We start from the raw sequence: 24,772 nt of genomic DNA, 5'->3' as shown, positions 1-24,772 counted from the left end.
GCTTGCGAGCTCATTAGAGGATCTGTTACGCTTGGGAAATACTAACTCTGTTGTTGGCCCTTCTGTCTTTGAGGCGTGCTCGAGTTAAGGCAATCTAATTTTAACTTCCTCGTCTTACTCGTTTCATAACGTTCAAGAAATACGCGTTAATTTACCGAGTTCAGGCAGTAACCAAGGGACACTCATGCGTTGGGAGATGGAGGAGTATGAAAACGAAAGATACGGTAATACAGCGAAAAAGGAGGAGGAGTGCCGGAAAGGCAACTCACTATGTCCCTTGCTCAAGTCCTCAATGCAATGATCATATTCTGAGGAAGAGAGAGAATGCCTTCTCAACGAGGAAGAAGAACAAATGTGTCAACGTTCACTACCCTTTGTCGCCACGAAAATTTAGATAGGGTTCTGTTTGCGTCAGAGCACATCTGCATCGGGGAAAGAAAATTGAGAAATACAGCTGCCACTCCACGTGTAGAACCATTCCGTCAGCAAAATCACAGTTGTGTTGTGTGTGCGTGTATGTGTATTTTGTGACACAGTTTACGCAAGGAACACACCCCGTAATACCTTGTCTGTTGTATTTTCGGATATTCGTAAATACATACTAACAGCTGAAACCACGTCGGTATCAGTGCAAGGGAGGGATATTTTTTAAATCCAGTGTTAGTGCCGGGTTAGTTAGTGGGTTAGTATGCGTCCTAGGCCGGCTTCATGGGGAACTGTGCCGGCATTCGTTTGGAAAGTCTGCAGGAAAACCCAAGGAAAACCTGATACAGCACAGCCGGTGCCGGGATTCAAACCCGCGTCACCTCCCAGTCTCGGCCTCGAAGGTGGTCATCCCAACCACTATGCCACACGAGCTGGTAGGAACAAAAGTAAAATATACTGCTTGTTACAGTGGAGGGAGCATGCTCTAGAGGGCTCATGGTGGTATCATTCAATGCCGAATAGTTCGGGTGTGTTGACATCTCTTAAGGGTATATTACATCGACCAGTTCCCGTTAAAGTTAAGTGCCCAGCTTTTCTCCCCATGGTGTGTTTCGCTTCTTCCTCCTCCTCCAGCACAGCATTCTGCTGACTGCCAGCATGACTCTCCTGAGGTTTGCGGTAAGTACGGACCACTGGAAGCACTGCATTCACCTTCCGTTCGCAAATGCGTGGTGCTGCAGCTTGCCAATGTGCTCAACCTGTAGCGTAAAAGAAAATTCGCCGCCGATAGTAATAGAATGTGATCGCTTTCGTTCGAGCCAGCAGGAGCTCGGAAGACCCCTAGACAGAATTAGATACAAGATGTTTTGTCGTGAAGTCGTGAAAGTGTGGGATTGACCTGCTCTCCTTCGACAGACTGCACAACGTTCGCCCATACCTTTCCTTGAGGTCTCAGAAGAGGAGACATAATTTTAAGATTTTACTAAACATGTGCTTCTGCATAATCGCTCTGGAGTATGATTGCCTGGGCCTACATATCCATATTTTCCTGTACTATCATCATAGTCATATTTCAATCTTATTACACTATAAAGCTTCTCTGTTTTCTACGTGTCATGCGATTCTTCCAGGGGCAAGCCTTTCTAACAATCGCCTGCTTAAATGGTTACAAGTGTGGTGAGGGAAAGGAGAGAAAAGGGCTGAAGTCTCTGGGTTGCTTTTACCTCCCATCCGCTGGCGTTTGGCTTTCAACATGTTGCTCTAAGGCAGTCGTTATTGGTCAGGGAACATATTCCTTTGTGCTCTTTCTTCATGCTACTGGTTTCTCGATTAAACCTAGCATCCAGGGTAGGTCAATCAGTTCCTTTCTCCGGCATAGCAATATTCCAGCCCTTCGATAAGTATTTCGACCTAAGAGATCGGAGATAACGCGTGTTTTTGCAGCAAAATTGCTTGTTTTATGCTGATCGTGCGTAGCTTGCTTTCATGAGTTGTGTCTGTTTACAAAACCTGGCGAAAAACATTATCAAAGCCGCCTTGTGAAGCTTGGAATTTAACTAACGGGAAACAACGTGGGAAACAACTGCAAAGTTTAGTATGTTTCTCTGGTGTTGTATGCCAAACATATAACGTCGTGATGCAGCACGTCAGAGTTGAGAGTATCGATATTCCCTGTCTTATGATTTTTTTCGGTTATACCTGCTAGCTTGGGTGTGATGGAATTTAAATTGTTTCCAACCGTTTTGTGTCACTGTTCTTTATCTTCGAGCCCAAGTGCCGGAAATCCATGTCTCCAACAGTTGCTAGAATCCCAGGATTTTCGCCTACAAAATTCAGCACTTCGGCATGACAACAAATGACCGGGATTTTGGGATATCACGGATCCGATGACCAATACTCCAGACAATATATCACAATATATCTAAATTGGTTACAGCCACAGTTTCTGCGTCACTATCAAGATAGGAATGAATGAATGAACAAGGCTTCCACATGTCACTGCGTCGATCATCAATATCTCCTTGCCGTTCATTTATAGTTAGCGCGGGGCCGTTATATAAACACCGTTACGTTAAGTATGGAGAAGCAGAACCTTGTCGCTGAAACCATCATGGAACTTGTTGCTCGCTATTTTGTGCACAAAACTCCGTTTCTTCTTAGCCATTGTTAGAAGTTAGTTTTCTTCATTAATGTGCAAATTTAATACTCACACTAAACGTGTGCAAAGATGCTCCGTCAGACAAAGTGCAAAGTTCTCGATCCGCCTCTAATGATGTCATACAAAATAGCTCTAATCTTATTTTATTTTCAGTAAAACTTCGACAGCACGATATCCTAATAGTAGAGCACAACCTACAATCTTTATGTTGCACTTTCCGGACGTTCCTGGCGCAAATTCAAAGCGAAAATTGCACCTGTTGCAATGTATGCTGCATCATCTAAACATTTTGAGCGTCCATCGGCCATTTAAATTGGGGTGACTTAAACCAGTAGCGTGATACGTTCTTAGATACACTGGAGTGGGTGCGCACGCACGCACGCACACGCGCGCGCACACACACACACACACACACACACACACACACACACACACACACACACACACACACACACACACACACACACACACACACACACACAGACACACAGACACACCACACACACACACACACACACACACACACATATATATATATAAACGGGATGATCATGTGGTGGGTCATTCTCCGCCGTTACGGCGGTACACTGCTCCATTGCGCTTGTAGAAGGGATGAGAAAGTGATGATGATGGAAAGGTGTCCTGTTAGAGTTCGTCCATTAGTCCAGTGCTGGAGAGGAACTCAGCAACAGCTCGTAGGCCTTGCATCAGATGTGCGGGGTCCGACCATGGTCCGAGAATTTTGGTTAAGTCGAACTGGCGTTGATCGACGCGTTGGAGAGCAGTTTCCATGAGGGCGCGCTCGCGATCGTACTGTCCGCAAGAGGACGTGATGGAGGTCACCGCGCACACCACACGTGGAACAGAGGCTGGACGCGCCGACGCCGAGGAGGTGTTTGAAAGCCGGTGTAAAAGCCACATTAAGTCTCATGCGGTGGAAGACTGTGGTAAAGGAACGGGGCGTTCGGCGGGGGAGAGTAAGGGACAATGCGGGGTCAACGGAGTGGGTGGTGATGTCACGTTGCCATTGAGACTGCATCATGGGGCCAGTGAGGCTTGAGACGAGGTAACGGCGATCCCCCTGAGACAAAATGATGGGGACACGCATGGTGTACTGGTGCGCGCCTGCGGCTGTTCGATCTGCGTCCTCGTTTCCGCTGATGCCCACATGATCCGGGATCCACTGGAATACAATAGAGTGGCCCTGTGCGCTTGCTTTCTTGTATACTTGTAGAATTTCAATGACCACAGGACTGAGGAAGCCGCGAAGTCCCGTAGTCCCATAGTGGGTGTGCAGGGGTGTGCCACGGGTAGTTATGTTTAGACTTCAGTGTTGGCAAAATCACATCGTTCGCGATCGCCTACGTTGAAACTCTTCGCCGCGCGCAGAGTGGGTTTATAAATTGATTGTTCCCTTAAGGTACGTAATTCAATTATTCCCTTCCAATTCCCCATCGTGGGGATTAAAGAACTGCTTGGCATATCGGAGGCGCACCCAACGCCACGAGAGGAAGAGAATTCAAGCATCCCTTTTCCGCGTCATTTCACAAACCCCATGCAGGCACATGATTTCAGAAACTTTATGCAGGGGATTACATGTAGGTGAAGTATAGGCGGCAGCTTCTGTTCGTATGTGTGCGCGTGTGAACAAAGCACCTGATACGTCCTTGCGCGTCGGAGCTATTTGGCGTTATAAGGCATTACGTTCCGCGACTGCAATCGAATGCATTTTCGGGCCCTAGCAAATGCGGCGATATGGAGGTGTCACAAACCTAATGTGTACGTCACAGGAAAAAGGAGGGGACCGCGGATACTTAGAATTCGAAAAGTTGGAATCCCCCCCCTTTTTTTTTTTTTTTTTTTAACGAGCAGTGTTCGTTTATGGGTCTGGCGTCTGTCGAGAGCCGGGCAACGGGTAAACGGGAGCGCAGCCGTAACAGCAGTGTGTCGTTTGACGCTCACCTTAATTAGTCTTCTGAATGCTCTCTTTCTTGATAAGTGGCCAGTATTTTTTATGTCAGTGGTTCCAAGAATGTTACAGACGCGAGAAAAGGGAATGGAAGGAAGGCAGTAGGGACAACGGGGAGTTGAAAAGGAGCAGTCCAAGCGAGGTCGACAAAGTGTGGGTCTTCGCGATAGTCACCAATGGTCGTGTGTGCCGTGGACGTCGTCACTGCTGGTCCTCAACACCGTGCATCAGCTCATTATCTGAGCCCACCTTGGACGCATTACTTCCGATGATGATGATGATGATGATGATGATGATGAAAATAGAGGTGAGATATCTAATCTCAATCCTGTTCCGACCCATAACTTAAAATCCCGAGACTGGGGGACAAAAAAATAAAAAAACGACAACACAGACAAGGTGTCTGTGTTGCCGTTTTTTTTTCTTTTTTTTTTTTGTCCCCCGGTCCCGGGTTTCTAAGTTGTGGATCTATACCACCAGCTCGCTTGCTACCTCTCTATCCTCTCGTTACCTGTTCTGACATCTTTAAGGCAACCACATGTTTCGCACATTCCACATGTTTAGCAGTTCGATGAGCGTGGTATAACTGTCCTTCTATTGTTCTGATTTAATTCCTACCCAAATAGTGTTGTTTAAATATCTCAAGCATCTCGCGATCGTTATGTTGAAGTAAATTAGTTTGCTGTGAAAGTTACACCCGTGTTTGGCCACCAGTTCATTCCGCTGTCAGTTTTCCGGAAGTGTTAACTACACCAGTCGATCGCCCAAACCTCAATATTTCTTTTGTGTAGAGTACAGCACTTGAGGAATGACGTCTGTTCCAGGGCCGCTCGAAGACCCTGCTTCCTCCGCTGTGTGTGACAGGTCATATAGAAACATTCACTTCGCGTCAAGCGTCTTCCGCGGAAGCGTTTTGCAGTTCAAATGTTTCCAGAAAGAGAGGAAGGAATTACGTTTTTTGTTTCTTTATCCTTTATCATACACGCTGGGTCCTAAAGGCATTTGCGGGGCATCATGTGCTTCACCAGAGGTGAAAGGGAAAGACAAAGCACAGCTCTGGACAAGCGCCGACACCTGGGGTTTTCAACGACACATTCCTAACACTTCAAACGCCGCCTGATATTGAGTGACACTGAAACAGAACTTTGCTAACTTCTTGCCATACGTGCACTGTTGCGTCGAGAACACTCCTATTTCTACGTGCACAATTAAGCGCAGTAGCTCGCTGGCGATCGCTTGTTTCAGTTTTCGCGCCTCGTTGTTAGCGTAAGGCCACAGGACTCAAAGGCACGATCGCGGATGAGGCAGGCCATCATCCGCGGAAGTCTGTCGCGGGACCCATACAGGCCAGCCGTTCTTGGTTAGCAATCTTCCTAATGGAATTGTTATGCTGTCAGATCGGAAGAAGCTTCTTGGTAGGATCATTGGATGCTGGCCCTTGAACGAGGAAAGTGGTGGCGTCTCGGAAGAAGGGGAATAGAAGAATGGTTCATTTAAGAAAATATCAAGTAGAAAACGAACGCAAAACGGAGAGAAACAAAAGAAGGCACGAGAGAAAGATATTCATTGAAGACATGGACGGTACTTTCACGAGGAACGTTGGCAACACATTTCATAGCGGATAAAAAGTCGGCTAGCGCATGCGGAGTGAGGTTTGAGAATCCCTCCGGTGAATAGTAAATGCACGAAGAAAGTACTTCTGGACTGCCAAGCGGCACATTCGAGAGGAAGCCGGAAAGTGCCTCATAAATTGCAAGTACCCTAAAGTTTCGAGAAGCGCTTTCAAATTGTCTAGAGGATGCTCGAGAGCATTGGCTTGAGACTTCCATTCACCCTTCGTGGACGAGGGACATATTCAGGCTTTTATGCTTCAACTAGCTGTCCGGAACAAGATAACGTGCAAAGGGAATGCATGCAAGGGATAGAGGTCTTTTGTCACCTCTTACACTTAGGGGGAATAAAAAAAAAGTACATAACGAAAGCAGGGCGCATGGTTTTGAGTAGACAAGTTGTAGCACTAACGCGTTTAGTTGTGTCAGGCGGACGATTAATGATGCATTCTAATGAATAGGAGCGGAAGACTGTCATAAGGGAAGCGAGATGGCTTAAACTTGGAGAGCGCAAACTTTTCTCGAATCTGAAGAAACGGCGAGGATATCAAAGAAGTTATTGTGCGTGCTGTGGGCTTCTGGTCCGTAGGGTCATTTTGGACGGTTGTCACTAGTCTGGAAGTATGTCAACATTGCCACGAGTATAATATGTCCTCTTTCTTGAGTGACTGAACTTGACATAGGCAGGGAGGGTGAAAGAACATCATGCAGTGGTTGTAGAAGATATCTGCCGAACATTTGTATGAAACATCATATCTGTAGAAGACGCATCCCTCACTGACGTATCCACTAATGTGCATATACCTACGGCGTGAAGTTGTGAAAGTGAGACTTTCAATGTGTCACGCGTTGGAACTGAGAGTGGTATAGTTCAACTGGATGTAAGTGACCTATCGCTGGATCTCAGTAAACAACGGACTAAGGAATAAGCACACACCACGTTCAATACGATGACTCACCTCCCCACTCATTATTTAGGCTGCTGCTCTCCTCTGTAGATTCACGTAGCCTTCTTTGACGTAGAAAAATTTCTATAGCGTTTTTATGAATTGCAGACAAGATTAAACTGGCTTCTTCGAAGCACTATGGTTGTGAGTAACAATGAGAACTGAAGAATTATTTCCCTTCGTCAAAAGCATATTGATTTGAAGCACTTGACCTTCCTTTCCATAGGTCTATGAGGAAATCATCTAAATGGCCGGTAGCGCTGTAGCAGTCCTTGGCAAAAACACAAAAGCACGATGGGGTTCTTTGAAAAAGAGGCACCTGATGGGTGATTTGGCCCACGGTGTAAAAAATTTGCGTTTATGACTCCTCCTTGGATGGATGAACAAGAACATCACGAGTGTGTGACAAGGTACTTTTGATTCTCAAATATGACATCGCCAAGTATAATAGGCTCTATGTGCGTGCCTAATCTCGTTCCACCCACCTTCGACAACCAAATGTTCCGAGGCGAATCGGAAAGACAAGACACTGAAACAAGCAGCATATGATGCATGTAAGGGGGGGGGGGATATGTTTATTATAAAAAAAGGAGGGTGAGGTTAGCATGCATATCTAGTGAACTATGGAAATGAGTTTACATTTCCAGAAAGATTTATTATTAGATTTATTATTCCAGAAAGACGGGTTCTTGTCGGAAGTTAAGAACGAGACGATAAGGCTTAGCAAAATGAGCGTGACAGGAGATTTAGAAGTTTCCGAGATTCCTGGTTTTTCACACAACCTGATATTAACACTAAGCAAGTCACTTTCATTAGCTCAGCTCTATGGCGTACTTTTGCCAGCAGTTCCTCCGCATGGCGCCCCTCCTTCCACCGCCGAGAAAAGAAAGACAAAAAGGGACTACGACGCTACCTCAACACAGAGTTTTAGCTATAGAGTACGGAAGACGATAGCCTGTTCGCACTTTCGCACGCTAAACACTAAGCCACGCTAGCCGCATGCAGTGTGTGCACCGGCTATTTCCTTGCGCACGCAAAGCTATTGAGTACGCTGTACTAAAACTCTCTAATAAGCGTATAGCGAACCTGAACTGTTCCACATAACTCCTGGCTGTTTCTATCCATCAATTACAATTTAAGTGTCATGTACCTTGTGCAATACGTCTTGCACCCTGCCTATAGTGAATTGCACACTCTTGCTTCTTTAAGTCCACCGTCGTGTCGACAGATACACATTTGTGAAACGGCGTAGAAGTGATGCGGCGATCCTCTCGAATGTAAATTTCCCCATGCGGGTGCACAGTATTGGGCATATCGCATCGTTCTCCTCCTCGGTAACGAGCAGGCATCGAAATTATCGTGTGCACAGCTCCTCCACACCCGTGGTTACGTAACGGCCTGTGATATTATGTGGTTCAGATCGCTCGCTCCGTACTTGTATGTAAATGCGTAATATCATAATAAGTGCAACATCCTTGTGGCAAGTAAACTTGCACACAACCTGCGAATACTTGCGGTACGAACTCCCACCTAAAATACGTCTTTCGTTACTCGTAATACGATAAACAACAATTCGAACATATTGTATTGGAACACACTAGCTTTCTCGACGGCAGCAGGCGATTACCACCAAACGGTTTTCGGGTATTAGCATGCATAAATAATCAGGCTATACATCCATACAGCGAGGATGGTGATCAGTAACTTATTATAGCAAACTCATTAACAGCTAATCAGCGTAACCGGAGAAGACGATCGTTGGAAGTATGTAGACACATAGTTGGATGGCAATATCGATAGCTACCGATAGTACAGATACATCATGCAGTATGTTTGCAGAGGGAGTTTTTGCATCTTCGCCTGCAGAAACAACGAGCCACGCTTGTAACTTTTCGCACCTCACGGCCTTAAAGGGTTTCAACTTATCAATCCGTGTTATAACTTAGTTTATTTTTCAATACAACAACAACTACATGAATGACGATGGAATGAGGTGATTCACCGCAACAATTGCGGAACCATACCTCAGTGCATGTGGGTTAATATATGAATGGGATGACGATGAAAAAGATGAGGCATACACACTTGCACACACACATGACACGCGTAAATGAGATATCACACACGTGATATCAATACGTTTCCATCGCAGCTTTGGAAAACTGCTTTGGAATGTGTGCTAATGAGATAAGCTCAAACGCTATCATGCATTGGGTGAACTACGGACAGAATTTGACCCATCGACACTGTATAGCTTACTTCGATATATATTTCTGTGTGTCTTGTATGTGTGAGCCATAAATGAAGCGGCAAATTTCCTCATTCATCATCACGTCATGTATTTGTTGTTGTTCGAAGTGCCGGTTGCATACAGACACAAAAACATAGTGCTAATAAATGCTTATAGCAAAATATTTGAAAATGCTTCAGATATACTACAGAACGAAAGAGCTTGTTATGTCGCGTATTTTCGAGCTTCTTAAAGTAGCTTTGCATTGTCGATGCTTATTTGATGAACGTGTATTGGCAGAAAGTGCGCTGGCAAACTTGATGCAATATCCCGTTAGCCAACGCATTTTATGTGATGTTATCACTTGACCGATATCCTTTAGTACGCCTGTCCACATTCTGTGCCTTCCGTGTCTTTCTTCATCTACGGGGGCCTTACTCCACAGATGCTGATGTGCAGCCTTATTACCGTCTATCCCCCATCATCACCTCATTGTCATTTTACATCTCATGCAGTCCCGTCGGCATTGGGGTAGTGGGCCACAACTCAGGTGCATGGCGAATTTCCCCATTCATCATCATCAGTGTATTTGCTGTTGTATTCACTTTCACTGTGAGACGCCTCATTTCACCTCACTACCGCCAGCAATGGGGTAGAGTATCGCCCCTGGCGATGAAACTCCCCAATCATCATCATCATTCAAATAAAGTTGTTGGGGTTGTTGTTACCGCAAATGCTGTCTATCTCACTTACTGATATGAACTTTAAAAAAAATACTCTAATTTGATATATAAAAAAAATAAGTAGATGCGACCGAACCTCCCAACTATATGAACGCTTGAGAAAGAAATTGTCACCTCCCTCGGTAGATGTTTGCGGCAGTGCGGCTACGGACTCTAACTGCTATAGGCATTTTGAACCCGCCTCGCCGACAGCACACAATCTGGATTCACCTAACGGACACATTGGAGAGCGTACGCCATGCACCACCGAAATGTGCCCCGTTCCGAGCAAGTCCACCACCAGACTTTTTTTTTTTTTACTGGACTCTACCTTCCTGTTGCGACACTGTTACCAACCGACATCGCCAGAAGATTAAGCGCCCTCGTAATTCTTTGCCTTGTGTACAAGACAGTTTCCTTTCGGTTCTGTTTTCTTTTTTATCTCCCTATAGCGTTTCCCTTCATCATATACGAGTACTACCTGAAGGAACCCCGATAACGCGTCAGGGCTTTGCTGCTTCACGTTCGGCTGGTTCCTTTGACGGTTTCTTATTTAGCCAATTTCGATTGCCTAACGAAGCTTAAAAGTTCATATGGAAATAATGCAGACTCAACGCACCACGACTTTGACGCAAGACAGCCAGGACCATCTGTTAGAATCCCATCTTCCACGTTTCCACCTGCAATGTATGTTCCCCAGATATGGCGTGACATTTATAATTGCCCTAACTAGAATATCGACTAATTTTCCGTGGCCAGTTTTGTGAGCATACAGGTACTTCCATCTTTACTGTGCGTAGCAGTCGATCGGATTAAACTGCTGCGGGTACAGATTGCATTCGCTGAAGTATGGCGAGGAAGTGGGTACAACAAAATGACGTTCCTGCGCGGCACGCCTCCTCCTCCTTGAACATGCTACTAGAAGTAAGAGAATGGCTCTTGACACTTTGTGGCAGTACTGCTTTAGGGCCGTCCCAAATAAACTTCAAAAAAGTTTAGAACAAGGAGCTGTCAAGGGTATACTGTTGTTATACGCTTTTTTCTGCCGATATCCACGCAATAATATTCATAATTCCTCGACGTTTCAGAGCGATGCTCGCTAATCTTCCTTCTAGAGCAAGAACAAAGTAGTACTACTCTCTCTTATGAGGAGAAATAGAAAAAAGTCCCCCCCCCCCAAAAAAAAAAAAAAAAAAGATCTGGGAGACAACCTTCTAAATTTTGTGAGATTACGCAATATTTCGACAAAGAGCATAAAAAGACATGGGAGAGCCTGCATGTTGTGACACATCCGACATACCCCCCATTGACGAAATTCTGGGTAAACCACAGAGTAGGTGACGCAGGCGTAAACAGGTGCAAACATGGGCGCAGCACCTAACTCAATCAACTTGAGTTTTGGTAAGCCCCGAAAATGATTGGAAGAAAAATCCCTAGGGCTATGTTCATGATAGGAAACGGGTTGAATTACATAAGCATGCGATCGGTTGTTCTCTTGCGGAATTTCAATTACTGGGCTTCAATGAAAGCAATAGTGAGTTTTTGTGCATCCTACGCTATCGCCTTTGCGTACATAGGGGGTAGCGTTGGTGCTTCTGCGCACGCGCAAAACATAGAGAGCTTCGCGCATTGCGCGGAACCACCACGCTCTCCCTTACGTACGCAAAAGCGATAGCGTACGATACATTAAAACTCTCTATTGTGTGCTTTTCGCATAAGCTGGGAGAGTGCCGTCGAGAGGAAACCTTTGAAAATTAGTTATTAATGACGCTTGCCATCTCTTTATTTGCGCCTTTTGACCTCGCGCTGTGCTACGTGTTGATTGCAGCGAACTAGTCGTTTAGAATGTAGAATTAAGCTAAAACTTGGGAAGCTGTATCCCCATCCGTTTGTACTGTAGCGCTATGTTATCTTTATTTTGTATTATTACATTTTCCTCATTTTGGCACTCAGTACCCTTTATGAAAGTTCACTGAACCCCGAGACAAGGAAAAAAGAAAGGGATCATTCACGTTAAGTACCCTTTATCTTGTTTTTATCCTGCCGAAGCGCGAGGGCACTTGCTTTAAATGTGTCCAGAAACAGGGGCCATGCTTTTTCCCACTTTTTCAGCACGGATTATATCTAAGGAAACAAAAGTGCCCTAATACGATTAAACTGCTGACGCACCACACAATTGTTGAATAAAGAAAACGTTCTCAGGTGGAGTTAACGGATACTAACGTAAGGAAATCTTTAACAGCAGCCTGACAGTGCATTTCGCACGAGCTCGAAGATAATAAAGTTTAGGGCTGCAGCACGTGGTAATGTTCTGCTAAAGGAAGTTGCCTAGTACAGATGTTTATACAAACGGGCCCTGTAGCCTAAAGTTTTTGAAACATAATTATAGCGTCGCAAATATGCACAAAGAATGGGATGCTACGAATTAATACGTACGTCATGTAGTTTTATTGTACCTTTAACACACTTCTTATTACTTTTTAACACCAAAAAAATCGCATGACAATCTTGTTAGAGCCTATACAACCTTTTATTGCCCCACTTAGAGACAAAGTTACAGGGCTCTTCGTAATGGAAAACATCATGTTTCATGCCACAGTGCTGTAGTTAACGCGCATATCCTAACGTGCCAGCCTATGCCTCTCGAGTTTCCTCGGCTATTTTTCTTCGGCTCTTTCACCACCCTTTCGCTTCTCCTTCAATTTATTGCGGGGGATTATTGCTCGGCACTTTGCCGTTTAATTACACGACATCGTTCTACTATTCTTCCGCTCTTCATGAGTGAGCTTATTTTAGCTCGCTTTGACATGTGGCGCCTTTAAAGTCCCGCATTTAATAACCTTGCCACATCGCAAACATATAATGGTATACGTAAATATTAATATGCAGCACGATTACAAAACTCTGGTGAGCCGCTTGCGTTTTATCGCTCCGAAATTTTGAATTGGTAATATCTGCGTTTGTTGTTCCCCAGGGATGAGCAGCTGTTGAAACTTGTTCGCTTTGACGCGACGAGTAGACGTGGGAGAAAGAATAGTGCTCTCATTCTTACCACACGGGCCCCAGCTGTCGTGCTGTTTTCGAACGCTGAGCCGGCCTAACTAAAATCGCTTTAAAAATGCAAAAGACGGTGCGTGACAACGACTTCTTGCGTCGTGCCACGAATCGTGCTCCAGATTTGTGTACCATTCTCTTTCGAGAAAGGGCGCGCTGTCACCTCTGCTTCACTCTACACATAATATTTCAAACGCTTCTATTTATATAATTGTCCCCGCAGCGCAGAATGACAAGCGAAATATCAACATCCTCTCCATACATCTGTTTCCGTCGTTCTGACAACGCCTCTGTGTTTACTTTGGCCGTTCGGGCTCTAGCTGTTCTTCCCCTTTTTCCTTCTTCTCGCCCCCTCCTCTCGCACCTGTTTCTTTTCATGACAGTATCGTGCTTGTGATCGCAAGCGAAGGAATGCCAATAATTGAAACGGGCCCGCCGGCTATAGTCTGATCTTTCACGTGAGTTGGCAATCTGGTATGTCCACTGCCAAGGAAATAATACCGACCCATCGCTTTCACCGCCGTTACATGGCGTTTCTCATTACGTGCTCTTTGACGTGAGCGCACTGTTATGCAGGTGTGTTCGTCTTGGCGTGCTTAAGGTTTCGCAATCCTGAGCAGTTCTTACGATCCTGTGATTTCGGGATTTCCAAATGTGGGTCTCAGGGTGGGACTGCGATTTTTGTGCAAGAGGTCGCATAGGATTCTATCAACTTGTGTATACACGCTGTTGCCAATAGTCATACCAGTGCGCGTTTCATGTATACCGGTGCATTTTGCACTTCTCTCTTTTTTTCTCTCCATGGTAACTGCTGTGCCCTGGTCTGGAGTAGCCGAGTCTTCTTTGCACTTTCAAATCAACGTATTGATGAATATCAAAAGAACAGAAAGAGAGAGAGAGAGAGAAACAACACCAATTGTGAATAATGATGCCATGGGATGCTTCCCCGCATAGGCCATATTCTACAATATTTTGTGTAGTCTCACAGATAAGGTGTTCTCGTGATTTCCTATGAGTTTCAATTCTACTTGATTGCAGTTCTCTGCTATGGGCTGTGCGGTGAATTGGGTCAGCAGCTAACGTGCTTGCCATGTGTCGTGAACGACGCACTTGTTTCGGATTGCAACGGGTATTTTTCGCGGAAGGGACGCCTGGAAAGAAAGGTCGGTAAGAAACTAGTCTTTCCGTTTGACACGTACCACCAACCATTCTTTGTCTGGATGCGACTATCATTGTGTGCGTGTTTGTGTTTCACGTGGCAATTCTTACACATGCATCAACATGCCCATATGTTGCGTTATGGTTTTCTCAGGAAAGCAAAAACTTATTATCCCGAAATCCCGGGATTTGACCTCGCGAAATCTCGAGATTTCGGACATGCCGGGATCCGTACCCTAGGCGAGTAATTCCCTAGCAGAAGGTTGGAAAGTGAAAAGCACGGAAAGTGACGTTGCGTTGAGTTGAGTTTTAGTCCTAACGACTGTTGCTACTAGGGGGTTTTAGGAAATCGTAATCGTCCCTCCGACCCCGACTCGTATCGCTGTCAGTCAATCCGATATCAGCAACGTGATGCCAGCCACTCCAAAGGAATCAGGCAATTGGCTTATCGTGGTTTCGGAGCCGTTATCGTGAGACTTCTATGTTTTCCGAAAACTCTCTAATATCACGCCGCTTTGTTTTCGAAATTGCGTTCCCATTCAGTCGTGTAACAGAAGCGGCGAAGCGTGACCAGCAACAAAGTGTGCTGTGTACATATAAGCTTCGTGGACGGCTATGTCTCGTATCTTATTCGCATGGTATTCGCAGCACCTTGTATGCTTCCCGTCCCTTCTTTTGCATTGCACGTCACTCAAACCGAACACCGTATAATACCCGCTGTGTATTATCAAGCGCAACGTAGCTTCTTGCCGTTACGTTTTAGTACGACGGTTCAATTCTCACAGCGTTGTTGAGCGCCCAAGAAGCGCATGCATGGTGTCGTTCTCCCCGCGTACGCCCGCCATTTTCTAGCAGCACGTCCGTGCGATATAAGCCTGTCTCTAGGCATCGCGTAATTTATCGTTATCTAGCCAATAGTCTAGCGAACGCAGACACTTCTGACGTCAGATAGCCGAGGTCTGTCTGGCTCGTTAGGATGCGGTGCACGTTTATCTGTTTTCCGATGGTAACAGAAGTATTGTACAATTTAAAAACTACAATTGAATGATGAGGATGACATGGCATGTTTAATTTAAAAACTGCACCTCAGATAAGAGAATATTATAATACTCTCTTATCACACTTATCTATGAAAATGCTGAGGACTGTGTTTATGTGTGTTCATACTGTTTAATAATTTGCCCCATAATAACTATGAGAATATAAGTATTGCGAGATGCAGGAAATTCCCGAAGAAACGACCATGTATGCCACACTTTGAGCAAAGACTCACCGGCAACTCCTCACGTTGAACATAACACACTGTAGTGTCTGTTACGTTCGTTTACGAGCAGAATGTAAGGGCAACCATCGCCGGATGACACAGATAAGAGAGGGACGCTCCGACACTAGGACCCAGTCTCGATTCACTCATGCATAATACTTTGCCCAGGATTACTCGGTTAATTCGTACATATTCTCGAGCCGTATCTCAACTTACCACGCGCACCGTTCTAGTTTCACTGGAACCAAGTGATCGTGCGCGGTAGCTCCTCCGAGGGAAGCTGGAGGACGGACAGAACCTTCCACCTTTAAACACATCAGTGTGGACTATATCAAAACTGGTGCACGAAATGGACGTTTTAAGAAGAGACATCGTTAGAACTACATTCTAAGCAAAGAGCCTGCGCAAGTTAGCGGAATTTTTTACACATCTATCATTCAGAGAAATGCGCTTTCCACTTGAATAATGTGTAGAAAAAGGCACGGACAGTAATGCCTCAGACACGTATGACGCCACTGACGAGCCATGATGAAGCAATTCCGCATAATGGTCATGGCCACTTCAAGCAGCAGCATATACATGAATTCATTTCGAGAAGCCGGCGATGGTCGCGCACTGCCAACGCCACCGCGACGTTCGACACGGAACATTACCATTCCGCTTTTCACAGCGGAAAAGCAATGGGAATAAAAACGATGGGTTGTGGTGCGGAGGGGAAAGGTTCTCGTCGTACGAATGAAGTATATTTGCGAGGTTGGTGGTGCGCCGTGAGCTTAAGCTCTGTCGGCAAGGCGCGGCATTGTTTTCTGCGACAATGGAATATCAAAGTGCGGCTGCTCATTAAGAGATATTTTACAGTGAGGTTGTTGAGAATGTGTGGGGACAGTTTGGGTCTTTCCTATAGGCATTACAGTAGCTAAATGTCTTCGCACTTTGAACCTTCCGCGATGCATGGGACCAATGATTCGCGTTGTTGCACGAGAGCGGCTCTATAGGTGAAACGTAATGATAGTTACAGGCTGTACAGTTAAATACCATGCTAGTATGCAAATGCAGTGGAAGAATATTCGCGCATAGTCGAGCTAGGAAAGACATGCAGTAAAAATGACGAAATAACCGTGTCGAAATGAGTTCAGAAACATTATCCTCTACCCGTTCAACTCTACCTCTACTTAAACAATAGGACCATGTGCAATATGCTTGCGTTCTTTGAAGGTTGCCTCATAATAAACAACACAATTATTATTTGACTGGTTCTCGTGAATTGAATAAGCAGGAACGTGCGCGTTGCTGTAATCCACAAGTAATATTCCTAAAGTAAGTACCATAGCCACACCAACACGGACAGCGACAGAAAAGGCAATCCCAATCCATAATCTTCAATGCCTAAATGCTTGAAACCAAGTTGAAGAACCATTGTTGGCGATGCAAATCGCAAACTTGGTCTCATCCGTCGCCACCTTAGACTTGCTCCACGTGAGGTGAAACGTCTTGCATGCCAAACACTAGTCAAGCCGAAGTTGGAACGTAGCATCCGGGATCCTTATCAGTCAACACTTGTGGGCCTTCTTGAATCCATACAAAACCGGGTAGCTCGCTTTATTTTATCGGACTATTCTTTTCCGTCCAGTATTACATCTTTAAAGGCCTCTATCAGGCTTCCTCCTCTTGGACACCGTAGGAAATACTTTTGTCTGTGTTTATTTCATAAATTCTACTACACCACAATCCGACCTCGGTTCATCGCTACGGCCCACTACATCTCCTCTAGGATCGATCATGGCCATAAAATCGACCACATTTCATGTCGTACATCCCATTTCCAGTTTTTCTTCTTCCCCAAAACCATCACTGCTTGGAACAACCTTCCCCAGTCTATCGTAGCCAATTCCGACTTTTCAGTTTTTCGCAGCCAGCTAGCTGCCAGTTTTGATATATAATTGCCTTATCATCTCATATTTTTAACTCAAAATGATTTCACAAAATTGTTTTTCTTGTATGTTTGATTGCTTCTCCTGTTGTGTATACTTGTTGATGTAACCTCCACCTCACACAACGCCCCCTGAGGGCACGTGAGGTATTGACATAAATAAATAAATAAATAAAGATGTAGCACCAATCATTCAAAGTTTGGCTCTGGTTTTGTAAAGAGGTCTACCCATCTGCATATTTCGAAAGTGCCGAGTTGCCCACAGAATAGGTGGTGAAAGAGGGGGGGGGGGTATGTTTATCAAGAAAAAAAACAGGAAAGGTTAGCCAGGTGAAGAGCCGGTGAAAGAGTGGCTCTTCTGTTTTCCAACGCAGTATAGGGCTGTTCGGCTGGGCCAGAGGGCGCTCCTGATTATGACATTCAGCGCCACTTGTGGCGGTCGTGCTAAGTTTTCCAAAGTAGCGTATTTTCTCATCACGCACATGGTATGTGCTGTGTCAGAATGACCAAGGTGTGTTGCGCTTTTGAATAAGGCAAAACGGACCGAGGATTGTTCCCCCGTCAAGTCGGAAGAAGGGAAACCGTCAACAGCGGCGCGTTTTCGGCGCATGGCAGAATATTATCGGACAGGCTCGAAATAGGATTAAAATGTGCCTCCCAGGTGCCGTAGATCTACTAGCTCTGAGCGAAACCTGACTGTAGAATAAAGCCTGAATGCATACAGTTGGATATCTGTGGTTTCAAATGTTTTATTCAGGTTTACAAAGAGGGTGTGAGAACCGGTGGTGTAATGATTTATGAAATAAATGGAGCGAGTGCTACGAATGTTTGTCAGCAGCCAGAAGTCGGCTCTTTTTGTGAGCGTTACATTCTGTCTTTTCTTTGCTTACTTCAATCCAAGCTACCACTTATCACATATCCTTGACTGTTTCGAAAGAGAGGAATATGGAAGTCAGATCAGAACAATCATCAGAACAGGGATTTAGATGCCTTTGATGGCTGAGATTACCGGCTTTGAGACACTTGACTGTGAATGAGAACTAACATAATGAGAGACATGTCTCGACTACAACACAACTTTCACAATCTAAGGACCAATTGCAATGACTCCCGGTGGATCCTGTGTAGGTATGATGATTTTGTGATTCACATGCACTCGCGACATCTCATACTTCTCCTATGCCTGGCAAGCACTCGCTATCTAGGAATTTGTTCCACCTATATCTGTAGAATATGTAACTAAGAATTAAAAAATAAATAAATGAATAATCCACAATACTCGTGATTTTCACATAGTACTACGCAACCCCAGGCATAGGTCTACGTTTGTGACAGAATGGCGTAGACGCAGGCGAGCTGGTGGACGAAATTCATTATGAAAAATGCCTGAGCGTGGGGCACGAGGAAGATGCAAAGGCCAAACAGCTCAAGCTTATAAGCTTGCAGAATCACACAGCTATCAGCTTGAGTTTGAATGTAAAAAAAAAAGAGAAGAAAAACAGATATGATACAGGTACGCTCCGATGTTCTTCGTGCAGTCAGTGCGTTTTATAACAGTAACGTGGTCCAGGCTTTTATTTTTCCCGTTCCCCGGGCTGTACATTCTCAGATATTGTACGGGAACAGGTGGAAGATCGTGCACAGCGTATGCAATCACATTCTTCGCCTAACGAGTCTACTCTAAAACTTCTCCTCTCCGTGCCACCAGGGGCGAAAGGCCGCGCTAGTGTAGCGCTGCCAAACTCCAGGCGAACGTCCCTATAGGGGACGTGCACTTCTCCAGGTGGCGCGCCGAACCAGTGTAGCGACAGCGCCAAAGTGGGAGAATTTTAACGGTCGCTCACTGCATCACCTTTTCATCACTACCGACTTCACTCCCATGCAGAAAAAACAGATAAGAGAAACAAATGAAATATGGACGATTCTTGCGAACAAAACACGGCCACTCCACGTTCGTGAGCGTTCGTTTGCGGAAGCTACACGACCGCTTAGCGCCTTCTTTCTCCGCTGCGAAACTTCACTGCACGGTCCCTATAGAGGGGAATACTCGTTCTCTTCCTTTTCGCTAGCATACGACATTAGTTTGCTTTGACAAGAGCTACCGCTATGTGCTCGGCTTCCAACAAAGAGAGCACGCTTCAAACATAATGAGCCTAAGGGTATTCCATAGATGGGCGCAAAGCGCGAAATTGCAATAGCATATTCAAATTCGCATGTTGGTGCTCAGGACAAACTCTGCATACGTCGCTGCACTGCACTCAGTCTAAACACATGTGCACTGCGCTCAGTCTAAACATGCATAGGAAACTGTAGAAAATGCTGAAATACGTATACAGCGGTAGGCATTGAACGTGTGGTGGCGAAGATTGCGTGTTGCATTTGTTACCACCAGATATCAAGTGCGTCACGCATGCAAGTTACGCACGCACAATGTTCGCAGTCAACGAAACTACAAGTAACCAGTTGCCTGTGGACCCTTCTTCGTTCCATTGCACGCCTGCGTTCTCACACCGGGCAGGAAAATGAAGTCTCTGCCCGGAAGAAATGCGACGAAAAGAAATGTCTTATATTTGTGTACAGTTGAGGCTTCCATCTTACAGCTACCGAGTCCTTGGTCCTCCCAAAAGTGGAAGTATCATGAGCGTCGTCACGGTGGTGGCGAGTTGCAGCTGCCTGTCAAGTGTGTTTGCTTCGGCGATCTAAGATTAGCGCTCGTAACCATGGTGCGCTGTCAGCTCGGACGCTGGGCTGCACTCCTGCTCTTGTCGTTGACAAATTGAAGCGGCCGTGTCAGTGGGATTTAGCGCAACAAGTGAAGGCTGCCGAAAACCGCGTCAAAGGTTCCGCCTTGCCGCACGTTAGGCTTCTGACGGCTTCTTCTGACACGTATTTGCCTCGAACGGAAAACCACTCGTTTACCACACTCGCCAATCATGTCCACGACGACGATGTTCAATTTCAGACAAGTCCCCTCCGCACGTACAGTGTCCGGAGGATATCGAGTTTGACATTAATAGCCTACCCATGGTGATGTTAGCATGGAAAGCAGTTTGTCTCGCTCTTTCTTTTCAGAAAGACGCGTGCATGTTAACGCCTGTTCTGTGACCAGTTAGATATGTACCACACGTTTAAGTGCTTCATTGCGACGTCTGCTATGTTACCTTAACAAATAAGAACAACAAGCAAAAAAAAATTGTCGGCATCTTTGGGCATTGTGCCAAACGCGTTTAAATACGCTATATTTATAGGGCCATCGTTGGCTGAAGATTTTTTGGGAGCCGTTTCGAGATGCTATTAAATATTCATTGGAAGCCTTTTAATGTTTTGTAGAATTGTTTCTTTTTTGTTTTCTTGCACCGTCACCGTGGTGATTACACAATTTCAGCGTACCGGAAGCACTGTCTGGCGATCACGTGCCCTTAGAAAGCCACGGACGGACCGACACTGTGGCTGGCCCTGTAAAGTCATTGCCAAAAATGAGATTCTGGAGGCTGGGTGGCGTGTGTGACTTGAAAAGTACGCGTATACGAGGGGGGACGGGGGGATATGTTTAATGCTGATATAAAAAAAAGAGAGAAAACAGAAGGGAAAGGTTAGCCATGATGTAGGCTTGCTATTCCCAAAAGCAAGCAAACAAACAAACAAACAAAAAGAAGATAAAACCAGCAGAGACACAGAGAACTATGAAGAAACGCGGGAAAATACAGCTCCTTCACTAATACGAGGTTTTAAAAGAACGATAAGAAAAAAGGAAACACCGAAACAAGGAAGTATATTGTATTTTCCGCAACATACATAATAATTTCAGGGTGTCTCCTCTTTCTCTTCTTGTTTTTCTTTTCCTATTTTCAGCCCTGAATTTGCTCTTATAGCGTTTCCCAACCCGCACTGCTAAAGTTATCACAGAAGCCTCTACATATGTGTATTTCATATGTTTTTTTTTCTCATCATCGTTCCTTTATGTGTGTGTGCGTGTGTGTATTTCACACCGGCGAGTAGAACACCACTTCGTGGATGTTTGCGTTAGTTCATTAGTGCCTATTTCCTTTTACTTTCTCACTGCCTTTCAATGTCAAGGTGGCACAGTGTAGCAACATTCCGAAGGTGAGTTCGCTTACACACTTTTCAATTCAATTCAATTCAATTTACTCGATCTTTACGATGTGGAGATGAAAAAAAAAAAAAGCCGTGGGACAGCTTGACAAGTTCCCATCCTCAAAGTCGTTCCAATCATCTTCCCCTACAATCTCGACTACAACTCTTCGCTGCCCTGCCAGAAATCGAACCCTCGTGAGTGTGACGCGAAAGCAAGATTGCTCCTAGTTGCACGCATAAAACTTGGGTTCTGCGACAAACACCCTCAATGAAGCGGCAGTACAGGATGTTCGAAATAAGAGGTCGATAATCGGAACATCGTTCTAATGGCACTAGATGAGAACCAGGGTTTTTCGGGCGGGAAATGGAAGGACCTCGATAGGGGTCTGAGTACACACAGCGTGTGGTGGAAGGATCGGCGATAGGCCCGTGATTGGATCGACCAAACGATCCTTTAAGAGCGATAAGCCGCTATTATACGGTCCGGTGGTTGGTTTGTAATGAGAACGTGGGTAGATAAGGCCTTGCGATATCTCCGAGAAATACCTCGAAGCCGGAACCAGCTTAACGCGGTTGGTGAAATAGAGCGTCTTTCCGTCAGCATGGCTAGATAGCTCTCCCAGTTCGTTACTTATACAAAGACCCAAAAATATGCGAAACTCACCTGCACCGCATGACTTCGCTACCACACTCTAAATCTTTTCACACCTTTAAAGGTGTAATAGCGTGCATGGCGCACGCCTTTTTAGGTGTAATTTCGGTAACATCATAATGGAGCACGGTTTCGCACAACTTTTCTTTACTCGAGTGTTGTCTGTCCTCCAAAAATTCAGTCTTGCAACATCTCAACATTGTTCAACAGTGTTGTAGACACTTGCGCGTGCTCGATTATCGATAACGATGCATATATGCATTAGATCGTACCTACGATATCCAAGACATTATGAAAGCGAGATTTGCACTGACACTTGATCTTTAGTAATGTTTTCCGAATTTTGTAAAATATCATCCTGGAGATGCAATGTTACGCAACCAGATTGAATGTGCATAGCGCACACCTTTAAAGGCGTGAAAAAGTTTACAGTGCACTCCGACGTCGAACACACATTTCGCATTACCCTAAAAGCCGAGTGTGGTACTCCTTGCGGCCAACGGTCCAGCCACATTTATTTGTACGAAGATACCGACTTCTGGCCGTTCGGTTCGCTTGTTTCTAGGCGCTACCTGCCAATGTCATGCATGGCAGCTCATATAATGTATGCGCGTACTTGTCTGAGGTTGAATAGGTAGGCTCACGAAATTTGTAATCTACTCCACGTCCATTAGAAGCGAAAGAAATGGCTGGTGTCAAGTGAGGTCTCATGCGGGATCCTGTGCTACTTCCGGAGGAATGAATGTGAAGGAAGGGATGATTTTGTCGATGTATTTGCGTGCATTAATGTGGTGATGTTATGGTAATCACAGAAGGAATCACATACCAGCTAGAAGGCGAGGACGCTGCAATCCTCAAGCCAATCACAGCCCCGGCTTCCCCATCCCCCAAGCTTCTTTGAAGTGTTTGTGGTGCATATGGAACACGTGATGGTGTACGATGAAAAAGCCTGACTTTAGTGTCAGCGATACAGTTAGACAACTAGGTAACGATGACTTAACCCAACTTTTGACAATAAATAAACTAAACTAAATAAGACGACACAGACAGAAGACAGCTCTTTTAACTGCCTTCAATAACGTTGTGTCTCTGGTGTGATTTTGGCCCGGTGACCATACGTCCCGTATGACTTTCGTTACTCGAGGCTCGTTACAGTTCGCATTTCGCTTAGGCTTAATTTTAGGAGAACATTTGATATCGTGCGACATGCAAGTGTTGCGGATGAATATACAGGGTTCGTCACGTAAAACTGACCAGAATTTTTACGAAAACCCTATGAGAGCAGCATAGATGTTGTTTGTGCAGTTGAGTTCTACGGCCAGGCGGACATCCTCTCGAAGAAAGTGTGCAACTACAAGATGCCTAATTACCTAAAATTCATTAATTAACTTTTTAATTAGGGGGTTTCGGGCAAAAACGAGTTAGCAGATTGATAGACTGTCATCGTTGAACACCATTCCACGTTTAAAAAATCCTGAAACACGCACGTGCGCTAAAATATCTATCCCCGAATTTTGGTATGCAAATGAGCCGAAACCGCAACCGCGGAGACCGGGAACGCGGGGAGTATAGCGCTCATTTCACGTCAGAGGGCCGCGTGATTTGGAGCGGTGAAGATAATTGGAGTAGGTGCCGCTCAGCTGGCCCGATAAGCCTCCGTCGGCGTGGGTGATGAGCTTCTCAGCCGCGCTTTTTCGATTTGGGCTCATTTGCATACCAAAAATTCGGGGATGGATATTTTAGCGCACGTGGGTGTTTCAGGATTTTTTAAACGTGGAATGGTGTTCAACGAGGATAGTCTATCAATCTGCTATCTCGCTTTTGCCCGAAATCCCCTAATTAAAAAGTTAATTAATGAATTTTAGGTAATTAGTCATCTTGTAGTTGCACACTTTCTTCGAGAGGATGTCCGCCTGGCCGTAGAACTCAACTGCAAAAACGTCTATGCTGCTCTCATAGGGTTTTCATAAAAATTTTGGTCAGTTTTACGTGACGCACCCTGTATATACCACGTTTACATGAACTCGACAGGAGCTGGTCGAGTTGAGCTGTCGGTTCGACACGCTCATGTAAACGCTGTCGGGTCGTATTGACCCCTCGTCGCGGCGAGTCGTTCAATCCGACAGCAGGAGGTAGGTTGACTCGACTCTGGCTAAGCCCCGCTGCGGTCGCCTCCGGTTGGAGAGAGTTCATTATACAGCGTCGGGTCGGGTTCGACTCAGCCCGCTAGTCAACTCGACCTGCTCCAGTCGGGTTCATGTAACCGAGTCTATAGTAATAAGAGGCACATATTATCTGTTGAAGCACCGCTGCTCTCAATCGAAACGCTGAGGTATGCTTCGACCAACAAAGTTCAATTCCTATCTTACGCTGAACTATATCATGTGCTATCGAAGGAATGCAATGTCTTCTTCACAGTGCAATCTTCCACTGTGAAGTGAGGTGAGAACGCTTGTGTTGTTCCTGGAACTGCAGAAACTGCCCCCCCCCCTTTCCAGCAAGAGAGAGAGAGAGATAAAGAAATAGAAAAGAAAAACTACCCACTGTGCTGACGCTG

At 45.3% G+C, this 24,772-nt stretch overlaps 2 protein-coding genes across 3 annotated transcripts in view; one reads left to right on the top strand and one right to left on the bottom strand.

The window, feature by feature from the left end:
* The window catches only part of LOC135377525 (prolactin-releasing peptide receptor-like), a 774,729-nt gene that overhangs the window by 207,633 nt on the left and 542,324 nt on the right, over positions 1–24,772 (top strand). The window lies entirely within an intron of this gene.
* The window catches only part of LOC135377526 (neuropeptide F receptor-like), a 414,003-nt gene that overhangs the window by 261,304 nt on the left and 127,927 nt on the right, over positions 1–24,772 (bottom strand). The window lies entirely within an intron of this gene.

Source organism: Ornithodoros turicata, chromosome 1 (genome assembly GCF_037126465.1).
Source record: "Ornithodoros turicata isolate Travis chromosome 1, ASM3712646v1, whole genome shotgun sequence".
Lineage (NCBI taxonomy): Eukaryota > Metazoa > Arthropoda > Arachnida > Ixodida > Argasidae > Ornithodoros > Ornithodoros turicata.
Note: the sequence above shows the minus strand (reverse complement) of the source record. Positions and strands in the feature narration are given on the sequence as shown.